Source organism: Juglans microcarpa x Juglans regia, chromosome 2D, assembly GCF_004785595.1.
Source record: "Juglans microcarpa x Juglans regia isolate MS1-56 chromosome 2D, Jm3101_v1.0, whole genome shotgun sequence".
NCBI classification, from domain to species: Eukaryota; Viridiplantae; Streptophyta; class Magnoliopsida; order Fagales; family Juglandaceae; genus Juglans; species Juglans microcarpa x Juglans regia.
The window spans coordinates 8844086-8850768 of NC_054596.1; positions in this window are offsets into that span (position 1 = coordinate 8844086).

A 6683-nucleotide genomic window follows, 5' to 3' on the forward strand; every position below is an offset into this window, starting at 1 on the left:
TAAACAGAAAGTAAAAAGGATAACGTTATTGACAATATAAAGCCGCAAGCTTACAATGGACAAGTTACAACGTAAAGCGACAAGTTACAACATAAAGCCGCAAGCTTATAATGGACAAGTTACAGCATGAAGTCGCAAGCCTACAATGAACAAATTATGATGTGGAGCAACAAGTTACAACATGAAGCCACAAGCTTACAATGAACAAATTACAATGTGAAATGGCAAGTTACAAGCTTACAATGACATACATCATAAGTCAACTAGATACAATAGAAAGTCATGGAGGCACAAGCGAACTAAAATTTGATCAGATCATATTCTAGTAGAAATGGTAGACAGGGATCTCTATCATTACGAGTGGCAATAACGCCAGAGGTTACCTTGAAGAAAATCAACAAGACGCTACCAAGAGTCACCCACTAACTGCAGAGAGGTACAAAAAATTGCTGGAAGGGTAAAGACAAGATGGGGGAGATAACAATAGGAGGGTAATTTTGGAGCTTAAGACAAAGTGTTGTGTGATGGAGTGTGCAAAAATGAAAGCTGAAAACGAGGTTGATTTTTGGAAGAGAAGGTTTGGAACTGGAACCTCGAACAACAGAGAAGAGCAAGACCCGTCAGACGAGCCGGTCGAATTGCAATCGAGGAGAATCAATCATCAACGGGCGGGATTACATCCGGCAAGGTTACCCCTAAGGGCGCTTGGACTTAGATCCTTCCCGAGGAGAGCAGCTCGTTCCACGAACACTTTGTCCGAGGGAAGCTCCCGCACACTAAAAGCCTTCAGATTGCACCGGGGATTCCGGAAGATATGAGTTTTCATCATTTCCAAGTCATCAATGTAATCGAAGTGCCAAGTATCATCGCGAACACCGCGAACATACGACAACTCCTCCCGCGGACCCCAGATGGTAGTGTCCCGGGCCATCAAAGCACACCTAACTTTGACCTAATCAGTCTCCAAATCCCTCTTCTATTTCCTCTCGTCTTCCAAGGCTTTTCTCTTATCCGTCAGAGACTAAGAAATCTTCTCGTACTCCCCCGACAGCCACTTATACGACCGGGAGTCCGAGCCTTACTGCTTGTGAAGCTCAAAGTTCTCAGCCCGCAGTAGCTCAAGCTCCTGCTGGCAGTTGTCGAGGGATCTTTGTAGCTCATCCCTCGCCTCGGAGGCAAGTGCCACCTCGTGACAAACAAGGCCAGGCTCATCCCGGGACTGTGACAAGTCAACAAGGGCCTCCAAGACCTCTTCCTTCTTCTTCCGCTCCTCCTCTGCACAGCATAATGCCAACTGAGCGAGCGAGCAAAGTGCTCTATTCTAGCTCGACACCTCTTCTCGATCGTCCACGATGAATGCCGCCAAACACTCCAAACCTAGCCATAAAAGTTTGGATCAAAATCAAAGAAGAAAACAAACAAGAGGTGCAGAGAGCTTACAAGCAAAGATCTTACCCTAGTGAAGAACCTTTGAAGCCTGCTATCCACCTTGCAAATACAGTCGGGACTACTCTCTGCAGCCACCGACCGAAAGTCCACAAGGACCTCATCAACAGCCTTTTCATCTAGAGGAACGCTCGCCACCACTTCCTTAGGGCGAACAACAGCCCTACCACTTCATCACTAGTTGAGGCAATCTCAACCCTTAGTAGAGCAAAATATGAGGACTCCGGGATGGAAACCGCTCAGGGGACCGGGGGCCTTCAGCGAAATGCTCCTTGGACAACGGCGAAGGAACCCGCTAGAAGGCAGTGCCGATGGGTGAGGAGACTACTGAGGACCCTCTCACAACCAAAGGGCCCGACTGGGTCGCAGGAATGGTTTCAGCAGCAGACTCGAAAACCGGCGGCACAGGTTGAACATCCACAACGACTCCTCGAGCCAACAACATCACACGAGGAAGGTTCGCAATCGTCATCATTTTCCTCGACAATGAAGGTTCTGGCCGAATGACAAGCACCTCCATAGAAGGACCTCTGGGAGGAATGGGAAGGTCGTCAAAGTCGGCTCTGGCGAGGGAAACCCTCTAAGGCCTTTTTCCTTTTTCCCTCCTCCGGCCGGCTTAGAGAGCGGCTGCGAACTTAGGGCGTGACCTCCCTTAGCGGGAAGGCTACGTCGGAGCGCAAATTGGATAAAGAGGCCAGATGCCGACGAAGAGTGTCCTCAGCTAGCAGAGCATTAGCCTAGCCAATAGGAAACTCACACCCATTTTCCAGACAGAAAGAAGAATAGATGACTCCACCCCCTCCCTGTGGCATACTACGACTCCAGCCGAACCAACTCCTGGACCGGTTTGAAGTCATAAGTGTTACTATCTCGCCTCAGATGGTTGTGGGTGAGGAGGAAGTCACGTGCCATGAGGTCTAGGTAGTTAGCCCCGGCCTCTTCCAACGCGCAAGGCCAAATGAAGCAGCACGACACAAGGATCCTCCACGCGCTAGGGGAGCTGAGCAGGCGCCAACTGGAAATGATCTAGCACTTCTCTCACTAGAAGAAATGCAATATGAGGCTGCTAGAGAACATGGCGAGGTACACCGCCACTTTGGAGGCAAAACCCTCAGAATCTACCACCCCTTCAATAGGGGAGGCACCTCAAGTTCCACAATCTAAGGAATCCTGTAGGTCTCCCTCAACGACTCCAACTCGACAGGAGTCACCTCTGAATGCCACGAGAAGCCAGCAAACTCCTCTAGAACCATGTCACCCTACCCATCTGTGGCACTGGCATAATTGAAAGATCTAGCCAGCCCAGAAGGACGCAAGGATTTCCTAAGGGCCATTAGCAACCAATAAGAAAGAAAAGGAATCAGGAAGAATAACGTATGGAGAAGTGCTTGAAAGAGGAAGGGGAACACAGGATATTCAGCAAAAGAGAGAATAGACAGAGTAACCCGTTGCAGAGAAATAAGGGGACCTTATATAGGCAAGCTCGAAGGTTGCATCCCAAGGCAGTAAGAACCCACGCACCCCACGAAGTACCAAAATCCCACGATCGTTGCGATTCCAGCAGAGCGTATCTAGTGATGCGACGTGAGAAAGAAGTAATCGCTTGATGCGAATAATAACGAAAGGACTAAAGGGGCGCCATTTAATGTTGATCGGAACCATCGAAGTATAGCTATACAAGTTGAAGGCGACTCGTTGCCAAATATTGTGTAATGACAAAAAGGCCACTCGGATATGGTTGGAAAGCAGAAGTGCGACACGTGAGCATCAAGAAATCCGCAACCCCTCGTCCCGAAAAAGAAAAGGCCGCATAGCCACAATTGCAAAAGTTGATTAATCAAGGAAGGAAAGACAGAATTCTCATCAGACCCGTCCGATGGGAATTGGCGAGGTAACTGTAAGGGGATGAAACAAACAGGCCTGACGCCGCTCAGCCGCATCCCGCTCATGGGGACTTGTACGAGGTAGAGCGAAAAAAACGGAGAACCTTTTATCTTCTTACATGAGAACATCGACGAACCACTAAAGACACCAACAGAGTAAAGTAAATTGGAAAACTACGCCGCATTAATGACATCACTACTCAAGCAACATTAATGGCACTATCACAAAGGCACACCGCATTTAAAGGACTTTGATAACAGGAACAGTAAAAAAGACAGACTCCACAGGAGTAGGCACGATCTCCCCCCCCAAGACTCCTGATATAAATAGTAATTTCCAGGTACGAGGATACTCTCTGGTCTTTAGACTCTCTCATTATTTACAAACTTTCAAAATACTCTGCTAACTTTGGCACGGAGATTTCCTGACCCCAAGGCCACCCTCTCACAACTGCTTTCTACTTCGTTTTCACAGGCTCATTTTTAAAAATCTAAATTGTCGGAACCTGACCTAAAGGCGTGTAAAACACGACGTTAACAAGGCTTTTCTATTATCAAATATATAATTAGTAGAAATGAATAAAAATACATAAAACAAAGCGAGCAGGAAGAATGGTACTTCATTAGCAAATCTACTTGCAACAAGAAGCTAGCCCACAAAATACACTCCCCTCAATTAGTAAACTAGAAAATGAGAATGGTACTGTTTCTTTTGAATATATAATAAAACTAGGGTTCCTTCACGCAAATCAAAAAGGAAAGCTACGTAAATTCATGATCCAATTACCTCAGCTTCCTACGATATAAAAAGAATTTCTTTCGGAACTTGGAGAAACAATAGATCAGAGAAAATTAACATCGGGAGTGCCCACAAAACACTATGTTCCAAAAAATATATAAATATATATATATATCAATTAATACCACTACTATGTTATTATGCCATGCAAGAAACCAATAATGTCCTAACGGCCTGTACAAACACAGAAAGCATACGTATCTGCCATCCCAATTGTTTACCCTGTGCACATGCTGATCAGAAGTGAAAAGCATGATCAGAGAAATTGATTCTGACAAACTCTGAGATCTTCTTGACCAAAAATATTGATTCCGAGCACAACTAATTCCTCATGACTCGATGGCATTAATTGGAGGATCTTAGTGGACATTAATTGGTCGAGCAAAGTTTCAGTGACATGTGTGCATAAGATGCACAGCAGCTATATAGCTAATTTTATTTATTTATTTCTATTACTGTTTTTCTTGCCACGTATAATATTCGTAGAAATGGGCATGATGATGATCCAATCCATGCAAGTGGGTGGTAGATACATTGATATTTTAAGAGGTAGAACGCAAATTCTATCATGCACAGAAGAAACTGTAAACTCAATCATAAAATACAGATATTTTAGTAGTTTGATCTTACTTCTCCTTTTTGGCAAAATGGAAGTGGTACCAACGCCAGTCAGAAAGAGGTTAAATGACTCTACATGAGCGAATTGTGTTGCACTAAGTTCCATTTAGTCCAACACAATTGATTATAGTTTAAATAAGTCAACTCATTACGAAATCAAATTGTTTGAATAGGTCAACTCATTAAAAAGCCAAATGCATTAAACAGGTCAACTCAATACAGTCAAATTGTGTTGCACTAAGTTTCATTAATTAGTACTTGAATTAATTACTGTTTAACACACTTTAATTTGTATTGTAGGAACTTTCAACATGATATATATGTACGTGCTTAATGTTAAAATCCATATCTTAAGGTTGAACTGCATGACAAATTTTAAAGAAATGCTATAACCACAAAGACATGATTTCACATAAATAAATTCGAAAATTAACTTAACTTGATGTGGCATGTCAAATTGTAAAATTATTTTTATTATAAAGTAGATCTAACGTATCATATTATAAAATCATATCAATTTATGAATTTATTTTTATAAAACATTTTTATGACCATAACACTTCTCTAAATTTTATCTCCTCCAAATGAATCTTTATTTTTTTAATTTTCTTTGCAAAAATTCTATTTTTTTTTTTAACTTTCATATGTCAAATCATGTCGAGTTGTACATTTTCAGAGATTTACTTTGCAAATGATACTATAAAAATCTGCATGCAACCGGCCATCTCTGAAATTAATGTTCAAACGTGTGTGCCTATATATTGTGCTTATATATCATTTTAGAGAAATTTATATCGGTTGAGCACAGACCGTATTGTTTCTAATATTACAATTTCAAGTTCGAAGTTGGACAAATACGGAGATAAATTTATTTGTAAAAAGTAAACTTTACCCCCTGGCCTTAAACTATTACAATTTTGCAATCCTATCCCAAAGTATCAGAGTATATATTTTTAGTTTCGAACAACTACTTTCCTTGCAAATTATCCACTCATTTAATTAAAATCTAACTGTTTATAAGAGAGTAACGAATTAAGTCATACACTCATATATATATATATATATATATATATATATATACATGTTAGGTTACATATATGGTAGACCAAATTAGGCACAACTTGACAATTTTGATGGTTTGGTGGTCAAATCGTAATTATAAAAAGAACTGTAGTTTGAGGTACTGATAAAGTATAACTTGTCCTGAGTGGAATGGCACGTTATAAGATTGTTGAAATAGGTCAAACTCAGTAAGAATATTATATACATGCGACTGATAATTAGGACTTTGACTGATGTTTGTTACGTACTGCTTACCAGTAGTACTACTTACGAAGAAGATAAAGAAAATAGGTCCTACACACAAATTGTATTGGTTATGGGTATTAACTGAAAGAACAGTAAAAAGAGTCTGAAAAAACTCCTAATTAATTTAGTCTTGACAGGAGAAATTAAGAAGCTGGTTGTTCTACTTGCATGTTCTAGATACAATATCCATGGAGGCATTGCAGCGCAATGACTAGTTCGGTAGCTAGGTTGTCTTCATGAAATGATCCAGATTGATCAGAGACCACACGGTTTTGGCAATTTTGGGTTTTACATTGACGACCTCACATGCATTCTCGATCTCTTTAAAAAGAAATAGATCAATATATAATATCGTCAACATCTGAAGTACGTATTAGTTTATACTGTATTAATATATCATGTTAAAGTTACCTTCTTCAAATCACAAGTATTAGACATATTATATATATATATATATGTAAAATTAATGGAAGGCTATGATCGTTGTAACACTTAAATATTCCATACGTACTCTCAATTTGCAGAGAAGTGAGAAACTGAAAACAGAAACGTCCCAGTTTTTAAGGTCCTTAATTACTGCTATGCTAGGCTAGGCTTCTTATTTCAGAACCACCCAATAATTATTTCCC